Source organism: Anomaloglossus baeobatrachus (assembly GCF_048569485.1).
Source record: "Anomaloglossus baeobatrachus isolate aAnoBae1 chromosome 9 unlocalized genomic scaffold, aAnoBae1.hap1 SUPER_9_unloc_2, whole genome shotgun sequence".
In the NCBI taxonomy this organism is placed as follows: Eukaryota; Metazoa; Chordata; class Amphibia; order Anura; family Aromobatidae; genus Anomaloglossus; species Anomaloglossus baeobatrachus.
Window position 1 is genome coordinate 351135 of NW_027441820.1, and position 23375 is coordinate 374509.

At 53.4% G+C, this 23375-nt stretch overlaps 1 non-coding gene and 6 pseudogenes across 1 annotated transcript; all 7 read right to left on the minus strand.

Annotated features, from left to right (window-relative positions):
- Positions 1 to 3995: 3995 nt before the first annotated feature.
- Positions 3996 to 4099, minus strand: LOC142259676 (U2 spliceosomal RNA; annotated as a pseudogene).
- Positions 4100 to 5487: 1388 nt separating this feature from the next.
- Positions 5488 to 5692, minus strand: LOC142259538 (U2 spliceosomal RNA; annotated as a pseudogene).
- A 6255-nt stretch (positions 5693 to 11947) lies between these two features.
- LOC142259693 (U2 spliceosomal RNA) lies at positions 11948 to 12105 on the minus strand (annotated as a pseudogene).
- Positions 12106 to 13493: 1388 nt separating this feature from the next.
- Positions 13494 to 13698, minus strand: LOC142259539 (U2 spliceosomal RNA; annotated as a pseudogene).
- Positions 13699 to 19138: 5440 nt separating this feature from the next.
- On the minus strand, positions 19139 to 19228 carry LOC142259686 (U2 spliceosomal RNA; annotated as a pseudogene).
- Positions 19229 to 20616: 1388 nt separating this feature from the next.
- On the minus strand, positions 20617 to 20821 carry LOC142259541 (U2 spliceosomal RNA; annotated as a pseudogene).
- A 2293-nt stretch (positions 20822 to 23114) lies between these two features.
- On the minus strand, positions 23115 to 23310 carry LOC142259613 (U2 spliceosomal RNA). Its single transcript, XR_012728070.1, has one exon. It is a non-coding gene; the product is annotated as a U2 spliceosomal RNA (small nuclear RNA).
- Between the last annotated feature and the right edge of the window lie 65 nt (positions 23311 to 23375).

The window sequence follows — 23375 nt, forward strand, 5'->3', positions numbered from 1 at the left end:
AGGCCGGCTGCCAGTCCCCGAAGAGCATGGCTTCCGACTTCCCGCAGTTGACTTTGGCTCCCGAAGCCCGTCCAAAGGTCTCACAGGTCTGGACGAGGGTGTCGACTGAGCGCCGGTCCGCGCAGAAGACGGTCACGTCGTCCATGTAGAGCGAGCACTTGACCTCGAAGCGTTCTGGTCCTGGTGCGGTGATCCCTCTGATCTCTCCATTCCGCCGGATAGCCTCTGCAAAGAGTTCTATAACACAAACAAAAAGAAGAGGTGACAGAGGACAGCCTTGTCTGACCCCTGAGAGGACCGGGAAGGGGTCAGTCTTCCAGCCGTTCACCAACACCGAGCTGTGAATATCAAAATACATTAGTTGGACATACAAGCAAAACATGTTACCCAAACCTAACCTGTGCAGAGCTTTGCCCAGGAACTCATGGGAAACACGGTCGAAGGCCTTTTCCTGATCCAACGAGATCAGGGCTGCGTGCACCCGGCGGGCTTTGATGTACTCGACCGTGTCCCGCATGAGAGCCAGGCTGTCTGCGATGCGACGTCCGGGGATGCCGCAGGTCTGGTCCGGGTGGATGATCCGTCCGATAACAGTCTTCAATCTCGTTGCCATCGTCTTGGCCAGGATCTTGTAGTCGACGTTCAGAAGGGTGATGGGACGCCAATTCTTCAGGTCGCACCTCTCTCCTTTACGCTTGTACAGGATCGTGACCATTCCTTCCCTCAGAGATGGAGGCATTCTGCCCTCCACCACCATCTCCTCATACAGCCCTAACAGGTCCGGACAGATTAGGTCTCCCAGCGCTACATAGAGCTCTGCTGGGAGGCCGTCACTGCCCGGTGTCCTGCCAGAACTAAAGGATTTGGCAGCCGAGAGCAGCTCGTCCACCGTCAGAGGAACATCCATGGCTGCCGCGTCTGCAGGGTCAAGATGGTTAGTGATACCTGACAGGAACTTATCGGCGGCCTCGGGGTCAGTAGTCTTGCGGGCGTAGAGTTCGCTGTAGAAGTCGCTGACGACCTTCATCACGTTCTCTTTCCCGCGTCGCATGTTTCCACTCTCGTCTCGTAGTTCATTCATGGGCGTGTGACCGGCGTGGAGTTTCCTGAAAAAGAACGAGTTACATTTCTCACCCTTCTCCAGGTTCTCCACTTTGGAACGGAAGACAATTCGCTCGGACTCCTCCTCGAAGTGCCTTTTCAGGCTCCTCTTAGTCTCCTCCAGCTCCTCTCTCACGTCCCAGCCGCATCGAAGAAGGTCCTGCAGGGAACGCAGCTCACGCTGGAGTCTCCTGAAGTCCCTCCTCTTCAGACACGCCTGTTGTTGACTCTTTGCCTGAAAGAAGAAACGGAACTCGAGTTTAACGTATTCCCACCAGTCAGAAACAGACTGGAAGCCCGCCTTGTAGGCCCGCCACGTGGAGTAGGCAGCTCTAAGCTCCTCCAGAATCTCACCCTTTTCCAGCAGAGAGCAGTTCAGCTTCCAGGAGCCCGGGCCAATGGGGAAGCCATGGCCCAGCACACCTTGAAAGTGAATGGCTCTGTGGTCAGAGAAGAAGCAGGGGACCATCGAGTGCCCACTCCGCCCAACCGCCCGAGAGGTAAACACAAAGTCAATCCTGGAACGCAGCGAGCCATCGGATCGGCACCATGAATAGTTCACGGATCCGTGTCCGATGGAGCCAACAACGTCCACAAGAGAGGCTTCGGTCACCATCTCAATGAGCAGTTTGGATGTGACGTCCAACTTGGCAGCCGTTCCAGAACTGCGTCCATCCTCCTCAATCGGGCAGTTGAAATCCCCGGCCATCACTACCGTCCTGGCGGTAGCGAGCTGAGGGCGCAGGGCTTGGAGGAGCTCCAGTCGATCGCTCTTCACAGGAGAAGCATACACATTGATGAACCTGACAGGTTCTCCCGCCCAGGTGCCATCCACGAGCAGTAACCTGCCGCAGACGATTTCCTGAACAGAGTCCAATGTGAAGGCGCTTCCCCTGATCAGCACGGCGACCCCCGCGGACCTACAGTCGCCCCCGCCAGACCAGTAGGATGGGCCATGGGTCCACTCCCTGGCCAGATGGTTGAAGGACCTAGAGGAGGGAAGGGAGCATTCCTGCAGGAAAAATACATCACTAGACTGAGTGTTAAGGAACGCAAAAATTGTCTGACGTCGGAACTTGTCTCTGATGCTCCTAACATTAATGGAAAAGATGTTAATGTTAGCAGTCATTGGAGGAAAGAGAAAGTTAGAGCAGGCGGTGTGCCTTAGTTACCACTCCGGTCGGGCGGTTCTTCCTCTTTGGCACCTGCTGGTAAGGGTATCTCCAGCAGACCCTCTTCTGCTAGCTGATCAAGCAGGGATGGTGCCTCAGTGGCTTCCGACTCCTCCATTTCTTCTTCGGCCACAAGGGACTCCACCATCTGCTCCAACACGTCCGGTTCTGGGAGGAGGCCATCCTCCTCTTCCTGGGGTGGGTTAAGGTCCACAATGAACAGCTTGGAAGGTTCTGCGACAGGACTATCTTCCACCTTCCTTTTCCTTTGGCCTGTACCTGAGGAGACAAGAGCTGGAAAATCCTCCTCGGTGAAAAGTGCAAGAGTGCTGAGGCCCTCTGCTCTCATGGTCTGGGGAGGGAGAGTGGGCTTTGGGGGGGGGGTGAGGAGACCAGCTGAGGAGTAGGGAAATGAGGTGGAGGTAGTGGAATCCTCAGTAGGGTTGGCCGGGGGGGGAGGGGTTTGGACAGGGGTGACAGGGGGGGGGACCAGGGAGGGGGCAGCAGTTTTCTTACCCTTCTTTTCCCTGGACTCCGTGGCTGCTGGGGCATCGGCTGGAGCCACGGTCGCCGGGTTCTTGGCCGCCTTGTCCTTGGCCTCTGTGGCCTTGGTCGTAGCTGCCTTGGTCGACGAAGCTGTGACTACCCGATACTGGGTCGCCGCGGCAACCCTTGCCCAGGATTTCTCCCGCTGTGGGCAGTCCTTGTAAAGGTGGTCCGCCTGTCCACATAGGTTGCAAGTCTTCTTCTTTGGGCAGTCCTTGGAGCTGTGTCCTGTCACCCGGCAAACCCTGCAGGCGTCCTCCTTGCAGGTCTTCATCGAATGCCCTTTCCCGCCACATTTCCTGCAGTTGTGTGGCATGTCCGAGTAGTAGATGAGACCATAGGAGTTTCCCAGAGAGAATGTCGGGGGCAGGTGCTGGAGACCATCCTCGGATGCTGGTTCCCTGTAGAGTCGGACGGTTACTGACCACTTACCCGTCCAGAATCCGTTGCCGTTAAGGATGTGGGATGGCTCCCTCACCACTGTGCAGAGACGTCCCAGGAACGTGGAGATGTCTCTTCCTGGGGTGTGCGGGTTCCGCATGGAGACCGTGATCCTCTTCTCATCCCTCTGTATAGGACAGGATCCTAAAAAAGAATGAAAAGGGGAGTCCGGCATCGCTGCGTTCATCGCCTCCCAGTATCTCCTGCAGGCATTCACCGTGGCAAAGGTTACCAGAAAAATGCCAGTCATGAAGGTCTGGACACTCAGGGTTTCCGCCCTGGAGAAGCCCTGATCCAGAATCATCTTCTTGCAGAACACGTCGCTGGACATGTCCGGCAACCTACCATCCACCGCCTTTAGCTTCAGGGCGACCGTCTGCCGCATCCAAGGCTCCAGGGTTGGAGCCTTTTCAGGCGGCGTCCGGGCTCCCTCCGGCTGGCTGGCGTCGGAGGTAGGGGCCTCTTGGGCCGAAGAAGCCTCTGGATGAGCCTTCCTGGAGGTCCCTGGGTCCTGAGCCTTCCTGGCTGCCTTCTCTGGCTTGCTTGCCATGGCTGGTTCCTGCTTGAGTTCCCGGAGCTGGATCTTGGATTCTTCTCCGGGTGTCTTCTCCCGCTGTGTTCCTCCTCGAAGTTCCTCTGGTCTCCCCAAGTCTTCTCCGAGCCTTCGTCTTCTTGCTTCTTTCTGCCAAGCTCTTCTTCCGTCCGATCTCCCTCTTTCGGTCTCGGCTGGGCTTCGGAGCTTGTCTCCCTGATCGTATCTCGTCAAGTGTAGCTAGCTCAGTTTGTTCTGATAAGAACAGATACTACACTTGATCTTAGCCAAAAGGCCGAGAAGCGATAACCAGAATTGGTTTGGGCCTCGAGTGGCACCCTGGCCTATGCCGGACACATCTTAGGGAGAGAGAGCGAGAGGGAGACAAACCCACGCCTACAGAAGACATTTTGTCACCCAAGCCAACCCTTGAAAAGGCTGCTTTGCAGAGCAAAAACAAGAAGAATGGTGCGTTTTGCAGCCGCCGCCCCCCACTGCAATGAATCTGAATAACTCCTCCTTTAGGGCGCAAGCAACTCCCCTCCCCCTTGCAGTCTTTCCAATTCACGATACAAAAAGACGGACAGGACAGGTTGCCTGACTTTCCGTCACTGCCACCCTTTGCCATCCTTACCCGTAGAAAGCCCTTTCATCATCCCCAAACCCTAATCTTTTCCCTTTCCTTCCCAGCCCCCAAACCCTGCCCTCTGTACCCTTCTCACCACCCGCATCCCTTCTCCTGTCATCCCCCTACCACCCGGGAAAAAAAGAGCTTGCCCCCTCCTTACACTAGCCCACCCTCCCACCCAAAGAACAACTTCTGCTGCGCAGCTTGTTTTCTAGGCAGCAGCGCTATTGTGATGTCAGCGGGGGCATTGTGACAAGCCGCCAGTGTTCCGTCTCTTCATGTTGTGCACAGTTCAAACGGAAAATACATCAACAGGCAGACTACAGAAAAGCTTACTATCAAAGGTTAGAGGGGGGCTTTCTCAGAGGGCTTTTTACAGTTTTTCTATTCCCAATTAGCCGTTTAAGTGTACTTATTGAAAGTAGTAATTCTTTCATAGGCCGCCCTTTCTTAGTATTTGACGTTCCTTATATTGCGGTATGAGGCTTTGCAGCAGGTTGCAAACATTCATCACCCATGACTGTCCCCAATTGAGCTCAGAAGCTCAATGTCTATCATGACCTCTCTTTTAGAATGTCCAAGAGCAAGCAAACTATTCCTCCAGGAGAGGGCGCCAACAGACTACTAAAGAGATCATCATTACTCAAAGAAAACCCCAAAAACCAATGCATGATAGGAATAAACAGGTAACTTTCTTTGGAGTGGAAGCGGAGAGATCGCACCAGATGCCAATTCTAGATCTTATCACACCTGTGGTCACTGCAGCAGCAGGTGAATCCACTTTGTCCAAAAGGGATCTATTCCATTCAATTGCAAATGATCTAGATAAGACAGAGAACTGCAGCACGGGACATAGCCGAGTTGGTCAGGTTGAGTGGTGATGAGTTTGCTATTTGGATGAATAAAGAAAGTCAAAAGTGTGAAAGATAAAAAACAAAAGGAGGAAGTGTGAAAAGTGAATGGGCCAAATTGAGGTGCATATGAAGACGTATGCTTTCTTCCAATTCATTAAATCGGGCTAATATGAATCAGGTGAATTGAGTTCTGCTTTTGGAAACTGGGTTAAGAAGGGGTGCACCGGTCCTGGAGGTACTGCAATACCAGGTCAATGCGTGGAGTGGACAGAGCAAGCTCTTTTTCCATCTCCCTGTTCTAAAAATCCATTTAATATATGGTCCCCAGATAGGGGACGTATCAGATATTAAACTGATAAGAACAGATTTTTTGATTTAACAGCATCTTTATTATCATGCACTACTCACAAAAAGGTAACAAACCGTGTACAGTGCCGCAGCCCCGTACACACAGAAATATACAATCCTTCTTACATAGCCATAGAGTACGACGCACTAAACTATACATCACGCTCCTATGCTTATCCATAACACTCAAGCTGAAAGAAAAAGTTAGACAATAAATAACGACGAACCGGCGATTGGGGGATGGGGGTAGGGGAAAAGGGGGATAGGGTGGGGAAGTCACAGGCCCGAAGCTTTATTGAAAGACGCACATAACGGGAAAAGGAGGGAGGGGGCATGGAAGAGGTCTAAACCTCCTCCTCGGCGCTGTCGTCCGGACTGTCCATGATGGAATAGTCTCTGAGCAGGCTGTGGATCAGCCTGCGGCAATCCTGGATAGACATCCTCTCCCTCTTCAAGATGAGCCGGTTCCTGGCGACCCAAATAGCGTCCTTAAAGCAGTTCATAAGGCGCCAAGCCTCCTGGATGGCTCCAACGGTGTGAGTCCCAGGGAAGAGTCCATAAAGTACGGAATGGTACGATAGGCTCCCTCTGGGGACGGAGTTCCTCAGGTCATCCTCCAGGGCAACCAACAGGCGCTGTGCGAAACGGCAGTCCCAAAAGGCGTGCAGCGATGTTTCCTCCACGAAGGGGCACCTTGGGCAGTACCGGGTTTTGCACAGGTTCCGGGCGTGCATGAATGACCGGACGGGCAGTCCGCCCTGTATCGCCATCCATGACAAGTCCTTGTGCCCGTTGGTCAATCCAGCCGATGACACGTTTGTCCAAACAGTCTCCAGTGTGTCGTGATGAAGTCCTGGAATGTTCTCCATTTCGTCCTTGGCTCTGATGAGTTTGTGGATAGTCTTTGGCTTCCACAAATCAGGCTTGAGTCCCTCCAGTTGGTGTTCCCTCACAAACCGAACCACGTCTCCGTAGAACCATGGCGCCGTCCAGTTGTAGGGGAAGGAGCTGTCCCACTTGTCCCAGCCTAACCGTCTCCAAAGGGGGAGCAGGAAGAAGCGAGACATGGACCCACCCGCGGAACCTCTCTTGACTCGCAGAGTTCGGCGAACGCAGTCACATACGAAGGAGGATCGCAGGAGGGTGGGGATATCGGGTACGCCCTTCCCACCCTTGCGAGGATCCTTGTACATGATGCTCCGCTTTACTCTGTCCATCTTGGATCCCCAGACAAAACGAAACACCGTCCTGGTAATGGCCCTGCACACGGTGGCAAGGGGGGGCCAGGCCTGGGCCGTGTACTGCAGCACGGGCAGTACCTCGTTACGCAGGACCAGTGCTTTGCCCTCACAGGTGAGGCGTCTGAGGCTCCACAGACCGATCCGTTGGGTGATCTTGGTCAAGCGTTCCTCCCAGGACTTGAGGGCTGCTCCTTCCTTCCCGAACCAGACTCCAAGAACCTTGATGAAATCCGGCTGGATGCTGAAAGGGAAGGGGGCGGAAGAGGCCGGCTGCCAGTCCCCGAAGAGCATGGCTTCCGACTTCCCGCAGTTGACTTTGGCTCCCGAAGCCCGTCCGAAGGTCTCACAGGTCTGGACGAGGGTGTCGACTGAGCGCCGGTCCGCGCAGAAGACGGTCACGTCGTCCATGTAGAGCGAGCACTTGACCTCGAAGCGTTCTGGTCCTGGTGCGGTGATCCCTCTGATCTCTCCATTCCGCCGGATAGCCTCTGCAAAGAGTTCTATAACACAAACAAAAAGAAGAGGTGACAGAGGACAGCCTTGTCTGACCCCTGAGAGGACCGGGAAGGGGTCAGTCTTCCAGCCGTTTACCAACACCGAGCTGTGAATATCAAAATACATTAGTTGGACATACAAACAAAACATGTTACCCAAACCTAACCTGTGCAGAGCTTTGCCCAGGAACTCATGGGAAACACGGTCGAAGGCCTTTTCCTGATCCAACGAGATCAGGGCTGCGTGCACCCGGCGGGCTTTGATGTACTCGACCGTGTCCCGCATGAGAGCCAGGCTGTCTGCGATGCGACGTCCGGGGATGCCGCAGGTCTGATCCGGGTGGATGATCCGTCCGATAACCGTCTTCAGTCTCGTTGCCATCGTCTTGGCCAGGATCTTGTAGTCGACATTCAGAAGGGTGATGGGACGCCAATTCTTCAGGTCGCACCTCTCTCCTTTACGCTTGTACAGGATCGTGACCATTCCTTCCCTCAGAGATGGAGGCATTCTGCCCTCCACCACCATCTCCTCATACAGCCCTAACAGGTCCGGACAGATTAGGTCTCCCAGCGCTACATAGAGCTCTGCTGGGAGGCCGTCACTGCCCGGTGTCCTGCCAGAACTAAAGGATTTGGCGGCCGAGAGCAGCTCGTCCACCGTCAGAGGAACGTCCATGGCCGCCGCGTCTGCAGGGTCAAGATGGTTAGTGATACCTGACAGGAACTTATCGGCGGCCTCGGGGTCAGTAGTCTTGCGGGCGTAGAGTTCGCTGTAGAAGTCGCTGACGACCTTCATCACATTCTCTTTCCCGCGTCGTATGCTTCCACTCTCGTCTCGTAGTTCATTCATGGGCGTGTGACCGGCGTGGAGTTTCCTGAAAAAGAACGAGTTACATTTCTCACCCTTCTCCAGGTTCTCCACTTTGGAACGGAAGACAATTCGCTCGGACTCCTCCTCGAAGTGCCTTTTCAGGCTCCTCTTAGTCTCCTCCAGCTCCTCTCTCACGTCCCAGCCGCATCGAAGAAGGTCCTGCAGGGAACGCAGCTCACGCTGGAGTCTCCTGAAGTCCCTCCTCTTCAGACACGCCTGTTGTTGACTCTTTGCCTGAAAGAAGAAACGGAACTCGAGTTTAACGTATTCCCACCAGTCAGAAACAGACTGGAAGCCCGCCTTGTAGGCCCGCCACGTGGAGTAGGCAGCTCTAAGCTCCTCCAGAATCTCACCCTTTTCCAGCAGAGAGCAGTTCAGCTTCCAGGAGCCCGGGCCAATGGGGAAGCCATGGCCCAGCACACCTTGAAAGTGAATGGCTCTGTGGTCAGAGAAGAAGCAGGGGACCATCGAGTGCCCACTCCGCCCAACCGCCCGAGAGGTAAACACAAAGTCAATCCTGGAACGCAGCGAGCCATCGGATCGGCACCATGAATAGTTCACGGATCCGTGTCCGATGGAGCCAACAACGTCCACAAGAGAGGCTTCGGTCACCATCTCAATGAGCAGTTTGGATGTGACGTCCAACTTGGCAGCCGTTCCAGAACTGCGTCCATCCTCCTCAATCGGGCAGTTGAAATCCCCGGCCATCACTACCGTCCTGGCGGTAGCGAGCTGAGGGCGCAGGGCTTGGAGGAGCTCCAGTCGATCGCTCTTCACAGGAGAAGCATACACATTGATGAACCTGACAGGTTCTCCCGCCCAGGTGCCATCCACGAGCAGTAACCTGCCGCAGACGATTTCCTGAACAGAGTCCAATGTGAAGGCGCTTCCCCTGATCAGCACGGCGACCCCCGCGGACCTACAGTCGCCCCCGCCAGACCAGTAGGATGGGCCATGGGTCCACTCCCTGGCCAGATGGTTGAAGGACCTAGAGGAGGGAAGGGAGCATTCCTGCAGGAAAAATACATCACTAGACTGAGTGTTAAGGAACGCAAAAATTGTCTGACGTCGGAACTTGTCTCTGATGCTCCTAACATTAATGGAAAAGATGTTAATGTTAGCAGTCATTGGAGGAAAGAGAAAGTTAGAGCAGGCGGTGTGCCTTAGTTACCACTCCGGTCGGGCGGTTCTTCCTCTTTGGCACCTGCTGGTAAGGGTATCTCCAGCAGACCCTCTTCTTCTAGCTGATCGAGCAGGGATGGTGCCTCAGTGGCTTCCGACTCCTCCATTTCTTCTTCGGCCACAAGGGACTCCACCATCTGCTCCAACACGTCCGGTTCTGGGAGGAGGCCATCCTCCTCTTCCTGGGGTGGATTGGGGTCCACAATGAACAGCTTGGAAGGTTCTGCGACAGGACTATCTTCCACCTTCCTTTTCCTTTGGCCTGTACCTGAGGAGACAAGAGCTGGAAAATCCTCCTCGGTGAAAAGTGCAAGAGTGCTGAGGCCCTCTGCTCTCATGGTCTGGGGAGGGAGAGTGGGCTTTGGGGGGGGGGTGAGGAGACCAACTGAGGAGTAGGGAAATGAGGTGGAGGTAGTGGAATCCTCAGTAGGGTTGGCCGGGGGGGGAGGGGTTTGGACAGGGGTGACAGGGGGGGGGGCAGGGAGGGGGCAACAGTTTTCTTACCCTTCTTTTCCCTGGACTCCGTGGCTGCTGGGGCATCGGCTGGAGCCACGGTCGCCGGGTTCTTGGCCGCCTTGTCCTTGGCCTCTGTGGCCTTGGTCGTAGCTGCCTTGGTCGACGAAGCTGTGACTATCCGATACTGGGTCGCCGCGGCAACCCTTGCCCAGGATTTCTCCCGCTGTGGGCAGTCCTTGTAAAGGTGGTCCGCCTGTCCACATAGGTTGCAAGTCTTCTTCTTTGGGCAGTCCTTGGAGCTGTGTCCTGTCACCCGGCAAACCCTGCAGGCGTCCTCCTTGCAGGTCTTCATCGAATGCCCTTTCCCGCCACATTTCCTGCAGTTGTGTGGCATGTCCGGGTAGTAGATGAGACCAAAGGAGTTTCCCAGAGAGAATGTCGGGGGCAGGTGCTGGAGACCATCCTCGGATGCTGGTTCCCTGTAGAGTCGAACGGTTACTGACCACTTACCCGTCCAGAATCCGTTGCCGTTAAGGATGTGGGATGGCTCCCTCACCACTGTGCAGAGACGTCCCAGGAACGTGGAGATGTCTCTTCCTGGGGTGTGCGGGTTCCGCATGGAGACCGTGATCCTCTTCTCATCCCTCTGTATAGGACAGGATCCTAAAAAAGAATGAAAAGGGGAGTCCGGCATCGCTGCGTTCATCGCCTCCCAGTATCTCCTGCAGGCATTCACCGTGGCAAAGGTTACCAGAAAAATGCCAGTCATGAAGGTCTGGACACTCAGGGTTTCCGCCCTGGAGAAGCCCTGATCCAGAATCATCTTCTTGCAGAACACGTCGCTGGACATGTCCGGCAACCTACCATCCACCGCCTTCAGCTTCAGGGCGACCGTCTGCCGCATCCAAGGCTCCAGGGTTGGAGCCTTTTCAGGCGGCGTCCGGGCTCCCTCCGGCTGGCTGGCGTCGGAGGTAGGGGCCTCTTGGGCCGAAGAAGCCTCTGGATGAGCCTTCCTGGAGGTCCCTGGGTCCTGAGCCTTCTTGGCTGCCTTCTCTGGCTTGCTTGCCATGGCTGGTTCCTGCTTGAGTTCCCGGAGCTGGATCTTGGATTCTTCTCCGGGTGTCTTCTCCCGCTGTGTTCCTCCTCGAAGTTCCTCTGGTCTCCCCAAGTCTTCTCCGAGCCTTCGTCTTCTTGCTTCTTTCTGCCAAGCTCTTCTTCCGTCCGATCTCCCTCTTTCGGTCTCGGCTGGGCTTCGGAGCTTGTCTCCCTGATCGTATCTCGTAAAGTGTAGCTAGCTCAGTTTGTTCTGATAAGAACAGATTTTTGATTTAATGAAGCTTTCCAAAGCACCGCAAAAATGCATGACCGAAGTCACACCAAAAACAGTGCAAAGGCTAGGATTCGTGTGGACCCCTCCGTGAGAAGAGGATCCCCAAAAATCAACCCCGTCCCTCCGAGCCAGAAGGCCACAGCGAGGGTCAGGGATCTTCGGTGCTCCCCCAAGCCGAAGCCTGGTTGAGCCTTGTTGTTGCTCCCAGCGTCCACCGAGGCATCTTACCCAAGTGGAGTAGGGAGCTACTAGTCGTTGGTTTCGCAGCCGAGACTGCCCGGACCGTCAACCGGTGTTGGTTTCTCAGCCCAAGGCTGACCGGACCTCCAACCGGGTGTTGGTTTCTCAGCCCAAGGCTGACCGGACCTCCAACCGGGTGTTGGTTTCTCAGCCCAAGGCTAACCGGACCTCCAACCGGGTGTTGGTTTCTCAGCCAAAGCTGACCCGGACCTCCAACCGGGTGTTGGTTTCTCAGCCCAAAGCTGACCGGACCTCCGACCGGGATTATAAAAATTTCCCTTCTTAGCCAGAAGGCCGGGATAGGGCAATATGCTTGGAAAGTATGAATAGGCAAGGCGCGGCGTGCGACAGAGTCTGAGGCTTACCAGGGTCCCAACCTAGCAAGTTCAGACTCCCTCCAGGGTGTCCATTCCTGGGGCACATTGCACCATAACCCCCACACTTACTCAGTCTAATAGCCTCGATCCTGGTAGGGCCATGGTTTCCTCTAGATGGATATACTATCCTCCCAAAGTACTAACAAGCGCAACCTTCCAGTGTGCATTGCATCATTGTACTAAGGTGGCCGGAGCCTTAAACCACCTTTTCGAACGATACTACACTTGATCTTAGCCAAAAGGCCGAGAAGCGATACTACACTTGATCTTAGCCAAAAGGCCGAGAAGCGATAACCAGAATTGGTTTGGGCCTCGAGTGGCACCCTGGCCTATGCCGGACACATCTTAGGGAGAGAGAGCGAGAGGGAGACAAACCCACGCCTACAGAAGACATTTTGTCACCCAAGCCAACCCTTGAAAAGGCTGCTTTGCAGAGCAAAAACAAGAAGAATGGTGCGTTTTGCAGCCGCCGCCCCCCACTGCAATGAATCTGAATAACTCCTCCTTTAGGGCGCAAGCAACTCCCCTCCCCCTTGCAGTCTTTCCAATTCACGATACAAAAAGACGGACAGGACAGGTTGCCTGACTTTCCGTCACTGCCACCCTTTGCCATCCTTACCCGTAGAAAGCCCTTTCATCATCCCCAAACCCTAATCTTTTCCCTTTCCTTCCCAGCCCCCAAACCCTGCCCTCTGTACCCTTCTCACCACCCGCATCCCTTCTCCTGTCATCCCCCTACCACCCGGGAAAAAAAGAGCTTGCCCCCTCCTTACACTAGCCCACCCTCCCACCCAAAGAACAACTTCTGCTGCGCAGCTTGTTTTCTAGGCAGCAGCGCTATTGTGATGTCAGCGGGGGCATTGTGACAAGCCGCCAGTGTTCCGTCTCTTCATGTTGTGCACAGTTCAAACGGAAAATACATCAACAGGCAGACTACAGAAAAGCTTACTATCAAAGGTTAGAGGGGGGCTTTCTCAGAGGGCTTTTTACAGTTTTTCTATTCCCAATTAGCCGTTTAAGTGTACTTATTGAAAGTAGTAATTCTTTCATAGGCCGCCCTTTCTTAGTATTTGACGTTCCTTATATTGCGGTATGAGGCTTTGCAGCAGGTTGCAAACATTCATCACCCATGACTGTCCCCAATTGAGCTCAGAAGCTCAATGTCTATCATGACCTCTCTTTTAGAATGTCCAAGAGCAAGCAAACTATTCCTCCAGGAGAGGGCGCCAACAGACTACTAAAGAGATCATCATTACTCAAAGAAAACCCCAAAAACCAATGCATGATAGGAATAAACAGGTAACTTTCTTTGGAGTGGAAGCGGAGAGATCGCACCAGATGCCAATTCTAGATCTTATCACACCTGTGGTCACTGCAGCAGCAGGTGAATCCACTTTGTCCAAAAGGGATCTATTCCATTCAATTGCAAATGATCTAGATAAGACAGAGAACTGCAGCACGGGACATAGCCGAGTTGGTCAGGTTGAGTGGTGATGAGTTTGCTATTTGGATGAATAAAGAAAGTCAAAAGTGTGAAAGATAAAAAACAAAAGGAGGAAGTGTGAAAAGTGAATGGGCCAAATTGAGGTGCATATGAAGACGTATGCTTTCTTCCAATTCATTAAATCGGGCTAATATGAATCAGGTGAATTGAGTTCTGCTTTTGGAAACTGGGTTAAGAAGGGGTGCACCGGTCCTGGAGGTACTGCAATACCAGGTCAATGCGTGGAGTGGACAGAGCAAGCTCTTTTTCCATCTCCCTGTTCTAAAAATCCATTTAATATATGGTCCCCAGATAGGGGACGTATCAGATATTAAACTGATAAGAACAGATTTTTTGATTTAACAGCATCTTTATTATCATGCACTACTCACAAAAAGGTAACAAACCGTGTACAGTGCCGCAGCCCCGTACACACAGAAATATACAATCCTTCTTACATAGCCATAGAGTACGACGCACTAAACTATACATCACGCTCCTATGCTTATCCATAACACTCAAGCTGAAAGAAAAAGTTAGACAATAAATAACGACGAACCGGCGATTGGGGGATGGGGGTAGGGGAAAAGGGGGATAGGGTGGGGAAATCACAGGCCCGAAGCTTTATTGAAAGACGCACATAACGGGAAAAGGAGGGAGGGGGCATGGAAGAGGTCTAAACCTCCTCCTCGGCGCTGTCGTCCGGACTGTCCATGATGGAATAGTCTCTGAGCAGGCTGTGGATCAGCCTGCGGCAATCCTGGATAGACATCCTCTCCCTCTTCAAGATGAGCCGGTTCCTGGCGACCCAAATAGCGTCCTTAAAGCAGTTCATAAGGCGCCAAGCCTCCTGGATGGCTCCAACGGTGTGAGTCCCAGGGAAGAGTCCATAAAGTACGGAATGGTACGATAGGCTCCCTCTGGGGACGGAGTTCCTCAGGTCATCCTCCAGGGCAACCAACAGGCGCTGTGCGAAACGGCAGTCCCAAAAGGTGTGCAGCGATGTTTCCTCCACGAAGGGGCACCTTGGGCAGTACCGGGTTTTGCACAGGTTCCGGGCGTGCATGAATGACCGGACGGGCAGTCCGCCCTGTATCGCCATCCATGACAAGTCCTTGTGCCCGTTGGTCAATCCAGCCGATGACACGTTTGTCCAAACAGTCTCCAGTGTGTCGTGATGAAGTCCTGGAATGTTCTCCATTTCGTCCTTGGCTCTGATGAGTTTGTGGATAGTCTTTGGCTTCCACAAATCAGGCTTGAGTCCCTCCAGTTGGTGTTCCCTCACAAACCGAACCACGTCTCCGTAGAACCATGGCGCCGTCCAGTTGTAGGGGAAGGAGCTGTCCCACTTGTCCCAGCCTAACCGTCTCCAAAGGGGGAGCAGGAAGAAGCGAGACATGGACCCACCCGCGGAACCTCTCTTGACTCGCAGAGTTCGGCGAACGCAGTCACATACGAAGGAGGATCGCAGGAGGGTGGGGATATCGGGTACGCCCTTCCCACCCTTGCGAGGATCCTTGTACATGATGCTCCGCTTTACTCTGTCCATCTTGGATCCCCAGACAAAACGAAACACCGTCCTGGTAATGGCCCTGCACACGGTGGCAAGGGGGGGCCAGGCCTGGGCCGTGTACTGCAGCACGGGCAGTACCTCGTTACGCAGGACCAGTGCTTTGCCCTCACAGGTGAGGCGTCTGAGGCTCCACAGACCGATCCGTTGGGTGATCTTGGTCAAGCGTTCCTCCCAGGACTTGAGGGCTGCTCCTTCCTTCCCGAACCAGACTCCAAGAACCTTGATGAAATCCGGCTGGATGCTGAAAGGGAAGGGGGCGGAAGAGGCCGGCTGCCAGTCCCCGAAGAGCATGGCTTCCGACTTCCCGCAGTTGACTTTGGCTCCCGAAGCCCGTCCGAAGGTCTCACAGGTCTGGACGAGGGTGTCGACTGAGCGCCGGTCCGCGCAGAAGACGGTCACGTCGTCCATGTAGAGCGAGCACTTGACCTCGAAGCGTTCTGGTCCTGGTGCGGTGATCCCTCTGATCTCTCCATTCCGCCGGATAGCCTCTGCAAAGAGTTCTATAACACAAACAAAAAGAAGAGGTGACAGAGGACAGCCTTGTCTGACCCCTGAGAGGACCGGGAAGGGGTCAGTCTTCCAGCCGTTTACCAACACCGAGCTGTGAATATCAAAATACATTAGTTGGACATACAAGCAAAACATGTTACCCAAACCTAACCTGTGCAGAGCTTTGCCCAGGAACTCATGGGAAACACGGTCGAAGGCCTTTTCCTGATCCAACGAGATCAGGGCTGCGTGCACCCGGCGGGCTTTGATGTACTCGACCGTGTCCCGCATGAGAGCCAGGCTGTCTGCGATGCGACGTCCGGGGATGCCGCAGGTCTGATCCGGGTGGATGATCCGTCCGATAACAGTTTTCAATCTCGTTGCCATCGTCTTGGCCAGGATCTTGTAGTCGACGTTCAGAAGGGTGATGGGACGCCAATTCTTCAGGTCGCACCTCTCTCCTTTACGCTTGTACAGGATCGTGACCATTCCTTCCCTCAGAGATGGAGGCATTCTGCCCTCCACCACCATCTCCTCATACAGCCCTAACAGGTCCGGACAGATTAGGTCTCCCAGCGCTACATAGAGCTCTGCTGGGAGGCCGTCACTGCCCGGTGTCCTGCCAGAACTAAAGGATTTGGCGGCCGAGAGCAGCTCGTCCACCGTCAGAGGAACATCCATGGCCGCCGCGTCTGCAGGGTCAAGATGGTTAGTGATACCTGACAGGAACTTATCGGCGGCCTCGGGGTCAGTAGTCTTGCGGGCGTAGAGTTCGCTGTAGAAGTCGCTGACGACCTTCATCACGTTCTCTTTCCCGCGTCGCATGCTGCCACTCTCGTCTCGTAGTTCATTCATGGGCGTGTGACCGGCGTGGAGTTTCCTGAAAAAGAACGAGTTACATTTCTCACCCTTCTCCAGGTTCTCCACTTTGGAACGGAAGACAATTCGCTCGGACTCCTCCTCGAAGTGCCTTTTCAGGCTCCTCTTAGTCTCCTCCAGCTCCTCTCTCACGTCCCAGCCGCATCGAAGAAGGTCCTGCAGGGAACGCAGCTCACGCTGGAGTCTCCTGAAGTCCCTCCTCTTCAGACCCGCCTGTTGTTGACTCTTTGCCTGAAAGAAGAAACGGAACTCGAGTTTAACGTATTCCCACCAGTCAGAAACAGACTGGAAGCCCGCCTTGTAGGCCCGCCACGTGGAGTAGGCAGCTCTAAGCTCCTCCAGAATCTCACCCTTTTCCAGCAGAGAGCAGTTCAGCTTCCAGGAGCCCGGGCCAATGGGGAAGCCATGGCCCAGCACACCTTGAAAGTGAATGGCTCTGTGGTCAGAGAAGAAGCAGGGGACCATCGAGTGCCCACTCCGCCCAACCGCCCGAGAGGTAAACACAAAGTCAATCCTGGAACGCAGCGAGCCATCGGATCGGCACCATGAATAGTTCACGGATCCGTGTCCGATGGAGCCAACAACGTCCACAAGAGAGGCTTCGGTCACCATCTCAATGAGCAGTTTGGATGTGACGTCCAACTTGGCAGCCGTTCCAGAACTGCGTCCATCCTCCTCAATCGGGCAGTTGAAATCCCCGGCCATCACTACCGTCCTGGCGGTAGCGAGCTGAGGGCGCAGGGCTTGGAGGAGCTCCAGTCGATCGCTCTTCACAGGAGAAGCGTACACATTGATGAACCTGACAGGTTCTCCCACCCAGGTGCCATCCACGAGCAGTAACCTGCCGCAGACGATTTCCTGAACAGAGTCCAATGTGAAGGCGCTTCCCCTGATCAGCACGGCGACCCCCGCGGACCTACAGTCGCCTCCGCCGGACCAGTAGGATGGGCCATGGGTCCACTCCCTGGCCAGATGGTTGAAGGACCTAGAGGAGGGAAGGGAGCATTCCTGCAGGAAAAATACATCACTAGACTGAGTGTTAAGGAACGCAAAAATTGTCTGACGTCGGAACTTGTCTCTGATGCTCCTAACATTAATGGAAAAGGTGTTAATGTTAGCAGTCATTGGAGGAAAGAGAAAGTTAGCGCAGGCGGTGTGCCTTAGTTACCACTCCGGTCGGGCGGTTCTTCCTCTTTGGCACCTGCTGGTAAGGGTATCTCCAGCAGACCCTCTTCTTCTAGCTGATCGAGCAGGGATGGTGCCTCAGTGGCTTCCGACTCCTCCATTTCTTCTTCGGCCACAAGGGACTCCACCATCTGCTCCAACACGTCCGGTTCTGGGAGGAGGCCATCCTCCTCTTCCTGGGGTGGATTGGGATCCACAATGAACAGCTTGGAAGGTTCTGCGACAGGACTATCTTCCACCTTCCTTTTCCTTTGGCCTGTACCTGAGGAGACAAGAGCTGGAAAATCCTCCTCGGTGAAAAGTGCAAGAGTGCTGAGGTCCTCTGCTCTCATGGTCTGGGGAGGGAGAGTGGGCTTTGGGGGGGGGGTGAGGAGACCAACTGAGGAGTAGGGAAATGAGGTGGAGGTAGTGGAATCCTCAGTAGGGTTGGCCGGGGGGGGAGGGGTTTGGACAGGGGTGACAGGGGGGGGGACCAGGGAGGGGGCAACAGTTTTCTTACCCTTTTTCCTGGACTCCGTGGCTGCTGGGGCATCGGCTGGAGCCACGGTCGCCGGGTTCTTGGCCGCCTTGTCCTTGGCCTCTGTGGCCTTGGTCGTAGCTGCCTTGGTCGACGAAGCTGTGACTACCCGATACTGGGTCACCGCGGCAACCCTTGCCCAGGATTTCTCCCGCTGTGGGCAGTCCTTGTAAAGGTGGTCCGCCTGTCCACATAGGTTGCAAGTCTTCTTCTTTGGGCAGTCCTTGGAGCTGTGTCCCGTCACCCGGCAAACCCTGCAGGCGTCCTCCTTGCAGGTCTTCATCGAATGCCCTTTCCCGCCACATTTCCTGCAGTTGTGTGGCATGTCCGGGTAGTAGATGAGACCAAAGGAGTTTCCCAGAGAGAATGTCGGGGGCAGGTGCTGGAGACCATCCTCGGATGCTGGTTCCCTGTAGAGTCGAACGGTTACTGACCACTTACCCGTCCAGAATCCGTTGCCGTTAAGGATGTGGGATGGCTCCCTCACCACTGTGCAGAGACGTCCCAGGAACGTGGAGATGTCTCTTCCTGGGGTGTGCGGGTTCCGCATGGAGACCGTGATCCTCTTCTCATCCCTCTGTATAGGACAGGATCCTAAAAAAGAATGAAAAGGGGAGTCCGGCATCGCTGCGTTCATCGCCTCCCAGTATCTCCTGCAGGCATTCACCGTGGCAAAGGTTACCAGAAAAATGCCAGTCATGAAGGTCTGGACACTCAGGGTTTCCGCCCTGGAGAAGCCCTGATCCAGAATCATCTTCTTGCAGAACACGTCGCTGGACATGTCCGGCAACCTACCATCCACCGCCTTTAGCTTCAGGGCGACCGTCTGCCGCATCCAAGGCTCCAGGGTTGGAGCCTTTTCAGGCGGCGTCCGGGCTCCCTCCGGCTGGCTGGCGTCGGAGGTAGGGGCCTCTTGGGCCGAAGAAGCCTCTGGATGAGCCTTCCTGGAGGTCCCTGGGTCCTGAGCCTTCTTGGCTGCCTTCTCTGGCTTGCTTGCCATGGCTGGTTCCTGCTTGAGTTCCCGGAGCTGGATCTTGGATTCTTCTCCGGGTGTCTTCTCCCGCTGTGTTCCTCCTCGAAGTTCCTCTGGTCTCCCCAAGTCTTCTCCGAGCCTTCGTCTTCTTGCTTCTTTCTGCCAAGCTCTTCTTCCGTCCGATCTCCCTCTTCCGGTCTCGGCTGGGCTTCGGAGCTCGTCTCCCTGATCGTATCTCGTCAAGTGTAGCTAGCTCAGTTTGTTCTGATAAGAACAGATACTACACTTGATCTTAGCCAAAAGGCCGAGAAGCGATAACCAGAATTGGTTTGGGCCTCGAGTGGCACCCTGGCCTATGCCGGACACATCTTAGGGAGAGAGAGCGAGAGGGAGACAAACCCACGCCTACAGAAGACATTTTGTCACCCAAGCCAACCCTTGAAAAGGCTGATTTGCAGAGCAAAAACAAGAAGAATGGTGCGTTTTGCAGCCGCCGCCCCCCACTGCAATGAATCTGAATAACTCCTCCTTTAGGGCGCAAGCAACTCCCCTCCCTCTTGCAGTCTTTCCAATTCACGATACAAAAAGACGGACAGGACAGGTTGCCTGACTTTCCGTCACTGCCACCCTTTGCCATCCTTACCCGTAGAAAGCCCTTTCATCATCCCCAAACCCTAATCTTTTCCCTTTCCTTCCCAGCCCCCAAACCCTGCCCTCTGTACCCTTCTCACCACCCGCATCCCTTCTCCTGTCATCCCCCTACCACCCGGGAAAAAAAGAGCTTGCCCCCTCCTTACACTAGCCCACCCTCCCACCCAAAGAACAACTTCTGCTGCGCAGCTTGTTTTCTAGGCAGCAGCGCTATTGTGATGTCAGCGGGGGCATTGTGACAAGCCGCCAGTGTTCCGTCTCTTCATGTTGTGCACAGTTCAAACGGAAAATACATCAACAGGCAGACTACAGAAAAGCTTACTATCAAAGGTTAGAGGGGGGCTTTCTCAGAGGGCTTTTTACAGTTTTTCTATTCCCAATTAGCCGTTTAAGTGTACTTATTGAAAGTAGTAATTCTTTCATAGGCCGCCCTTTCTTAGTATTTGACGTTCCTTATATTGCGGTATGAGGCTTTGCAGCAGGTTGCAAACATTCATCACCCATGACTGTCCCCAATTGAGCTCAGAAGCTCAATGTCTATCATGACCTCTCTTTTAGAATGTCCAAGAGCAAGCAAACTATTCCTCCAGGAGAGGGCGCCAACAGACTACTAAAGAGATCATCATTACTCAAAGAAAACCCCAAAAACCAATGCATGATAGGAATAAACAGGTAACTTTCTTTGGAGTGGAAGCGGAGAGATCGCACCAGATGCCAATTCTAGATCTTATCACACCTGTGGTCACTGCAGCAGCAGGTGAATCCACTTTGTCCAAAAGGGATCTATTCCATTCAATTGCAAATGATCTAGATAAGACAGAGAACTGCAGCACGGGACATAGCCGAGTTGGTCAGGTTGAGTGGTGATGAGTTTGCTATTTGGATGAATAAAGAAAGTCAAAAGTGTGAAAGATAAAAAACAAAAGGAGGAAGTGTGAAAAGTGAATGGGCCAAATTGAGGTGCATATGAAGACGTATGCTTTCTTCCAATTCATTAAATCGGGCTAATATGAATCAGGTGAATTGAGTTCTGCTTTTGGAAACTGGGTTAAGAAGGGGTGCACCGGTCCTGGAGGTACTGCAATACCAGGTCAATGCGTGGAGTGGACAGAGCAAGCTCTTTTTCCATCTCCCTGTTCTAAAAATCCATTTAATATATGGTCCCCAGATAGGGGACGTATCAGATATTAAACTGATAAGAACAGATTTTTTGATTTAACAGCATCTTTATTATCATGCACTACTCACAAAAAGGTAACAAACCGCGTACAGTGCCGCAGCCCCGTACACACAGAAATATACAATCATTCTTACATAGCCATAGAGTACGACGCACTAAACTATACATCACGCTCCTATGCTATCCATAACACTCAAGCTGAAAGAAAAAGTTAGACAATAAATAACGACGAACCGGCGATTGGGGGGTGGGGGTAGGGGAAAAGGGGGATAGGGTGGGGAAATCACAGGCCCGAAGCTTTATTGAAAGACGCACATAACGGGAAAAGGAGGGAGGGGGCATTGAAGAGGTTTAAACCTCCTCCTCGGCGCTGTCGTCCGGACTGTCCATGATGGAATAGTCTCTGAGCAGGCTGTGGATCAGCCTGCGGCAATCCTGGATAGACATCCTCTCCCTCTTCAAGATGAGCCGGTTCCTGGCGACCCAAATAGCGTCCTTAAAGCAGTTCATAAGGCGCCAAGCCTCCTGGATGGCTCCAACGGTGTGAGTCCCAGGGAAGAGTCCATAAAGTACGGAATGGTATGATAGGCTCCCTCTGGGGACGGAGTTCCTCAGGTCATCCTCCAGGGCAACAAACAGGCGCTGTGCAAAACGGCAGTCCCAAAAGGCGTGCAGCGATGTTTCCTCCACGAAGGGGCACCTTGGGCAGTACCGGGTTTTGCACAGGTTCCGGGCGTGCATGAATGACCGGACGGGCAGTCCGCCCTGTATCGCCATCCATGACAAGTCCTTGTGCCCGTTGGTCAATCCAGCCGATGACACGTTTGTCCAAACAGTCTCCAGTGTGTCGTGATGAAGTCCTGGAATGTTCTCCATTTCGTCCTTGGCTCTGATGAGTTTGTGGATAGTCTTTGGCTTCCACAAATCAGGCTTGAGTCCCTCCAGTACTACACTTGATCTTAGCCAAAAGGCCGAGAAGCGATAACCAGAATTGGTTTGGGCCTCGAGTGGCACCCTGGCCTATGCCGGACACATCTTAGGGAGAGAGAGCGAGAGGGAGACAAACCCACGCCTACAGAAGACATTTTGTCACCCAAGCCAACCCTTGAAAAGGCTGCTTTGCAGAGCAAAAACAAGAAGAATGGTGCGTTTTGCAGCCGCCGCCCCCCACTGCAATGAATCTGAATAACTCCTCCTTTAGGGCGCAAGCAACTCCCCTCCCCCTTGCAGTCTTTCCAATTCACGATACAAAAAGACGGACAGGACAGGTTGCCTGACTTTCCGTCACTGCCACCCTTTGCCATCCTTACCCGTAGAAAGCCCTTTCATCATCCCCAAACCCTAATCTTTTCCCTTTCCTTCCCAGCCCCCAAACCCTGCCCTCTGTACCCTTCTCACCACCCGCATCCCTTCTCCTGTCATCCCCCTACCACCCGGGAAAAAAAGAGCTTGCCCCCTCCTTACACTAGCCCACCCTCCCACCCAAAGAACAACTTCTGCTGCGCAGCTTGTTTTCTAGGCAGCAGCGCTATTGTGATGTCAGCGGGGGCATTGTGACAAGCCGCCAGTGTTCCGTCTCTTCATGTTGTGCACAGTTCAAACGGAAAATACATCAACAGGCAGACTACAGAAAAGCTTACTATCAAAGGTTAGAGGGGGGCTTTCTCAGAGGGCTTTTTACAGTTTTTCTATTCCCAATTAGCCGTTTAAGTGTACTTATTGAAAGTAGTAATTCTTTCATAGGCCGCCCTTTCTTAGTATTTGACGTTCCTTATATTGCGGTATGAGGCTTTGCAGCAGGTTGCAAACATTCATCACCCATGACTGTCCCCAATTGAGCTCAGAAGCTCAATGTCTATCATGACCTCTCTTTTAGAATGTCCAAGAGCAAGCAAACTATTCCTCCAGGAGAGGGCGCCAACAGACTACTAAAGAGATCATCATTACTCAAAGAAAACCCCAAAAACCAATGCATGATAGGAATAAACAGGTAACTTTCTTTGGAGTGGAAGCGGAGAGATCGCACCAGATGCCAATTCTAGATCTTATCACACCTGTGGTCACTGCAGCAGCAGGTGAATCCACTTTGTCCAAAAGGGATCTATTCCATTCAATTGCAAATGATCTAGATAAGACAGAGAACTGCAGCACGGGACATAGCCGAGTTGGTCAGGTTGAGTGGTGATGAGTTTGCTATTTGGATGAATAAAGAAAGTCAAAAGTGTGAAAGATAAAAAACAAAAGGAGGAAGTGTGAAAAGTGAATGGGCCAAATTGAGGTGCATATGAAGACGTATGCTTTCTTCCAATTCATTAAATCGGGCTAATATGAATCAGGTGAATTGAGTTCTGCTTTTGGAAACTGGGTTAAGAAGGGGTGCACCGGTCCTGGAGGTACTGCAATACCAGGTCAATGCGTGGAGTGGACAGAGCAAGCTCTTTTTCCATCTCCCTGTTCTAAAAATCCATTTAATATATGGTCCCCAGATAGGGGACGTATCAGATATTAAACTGATAAGAACAGATTTTTGATTTAATGAAGCTTTCCAAAGCACCGCAAAAATGCATGACCGAAGTCACACCAAAAACAGTGCAAAGGCTAGGATTCGTGTGGACCCCTCCGTGAGAAGAGG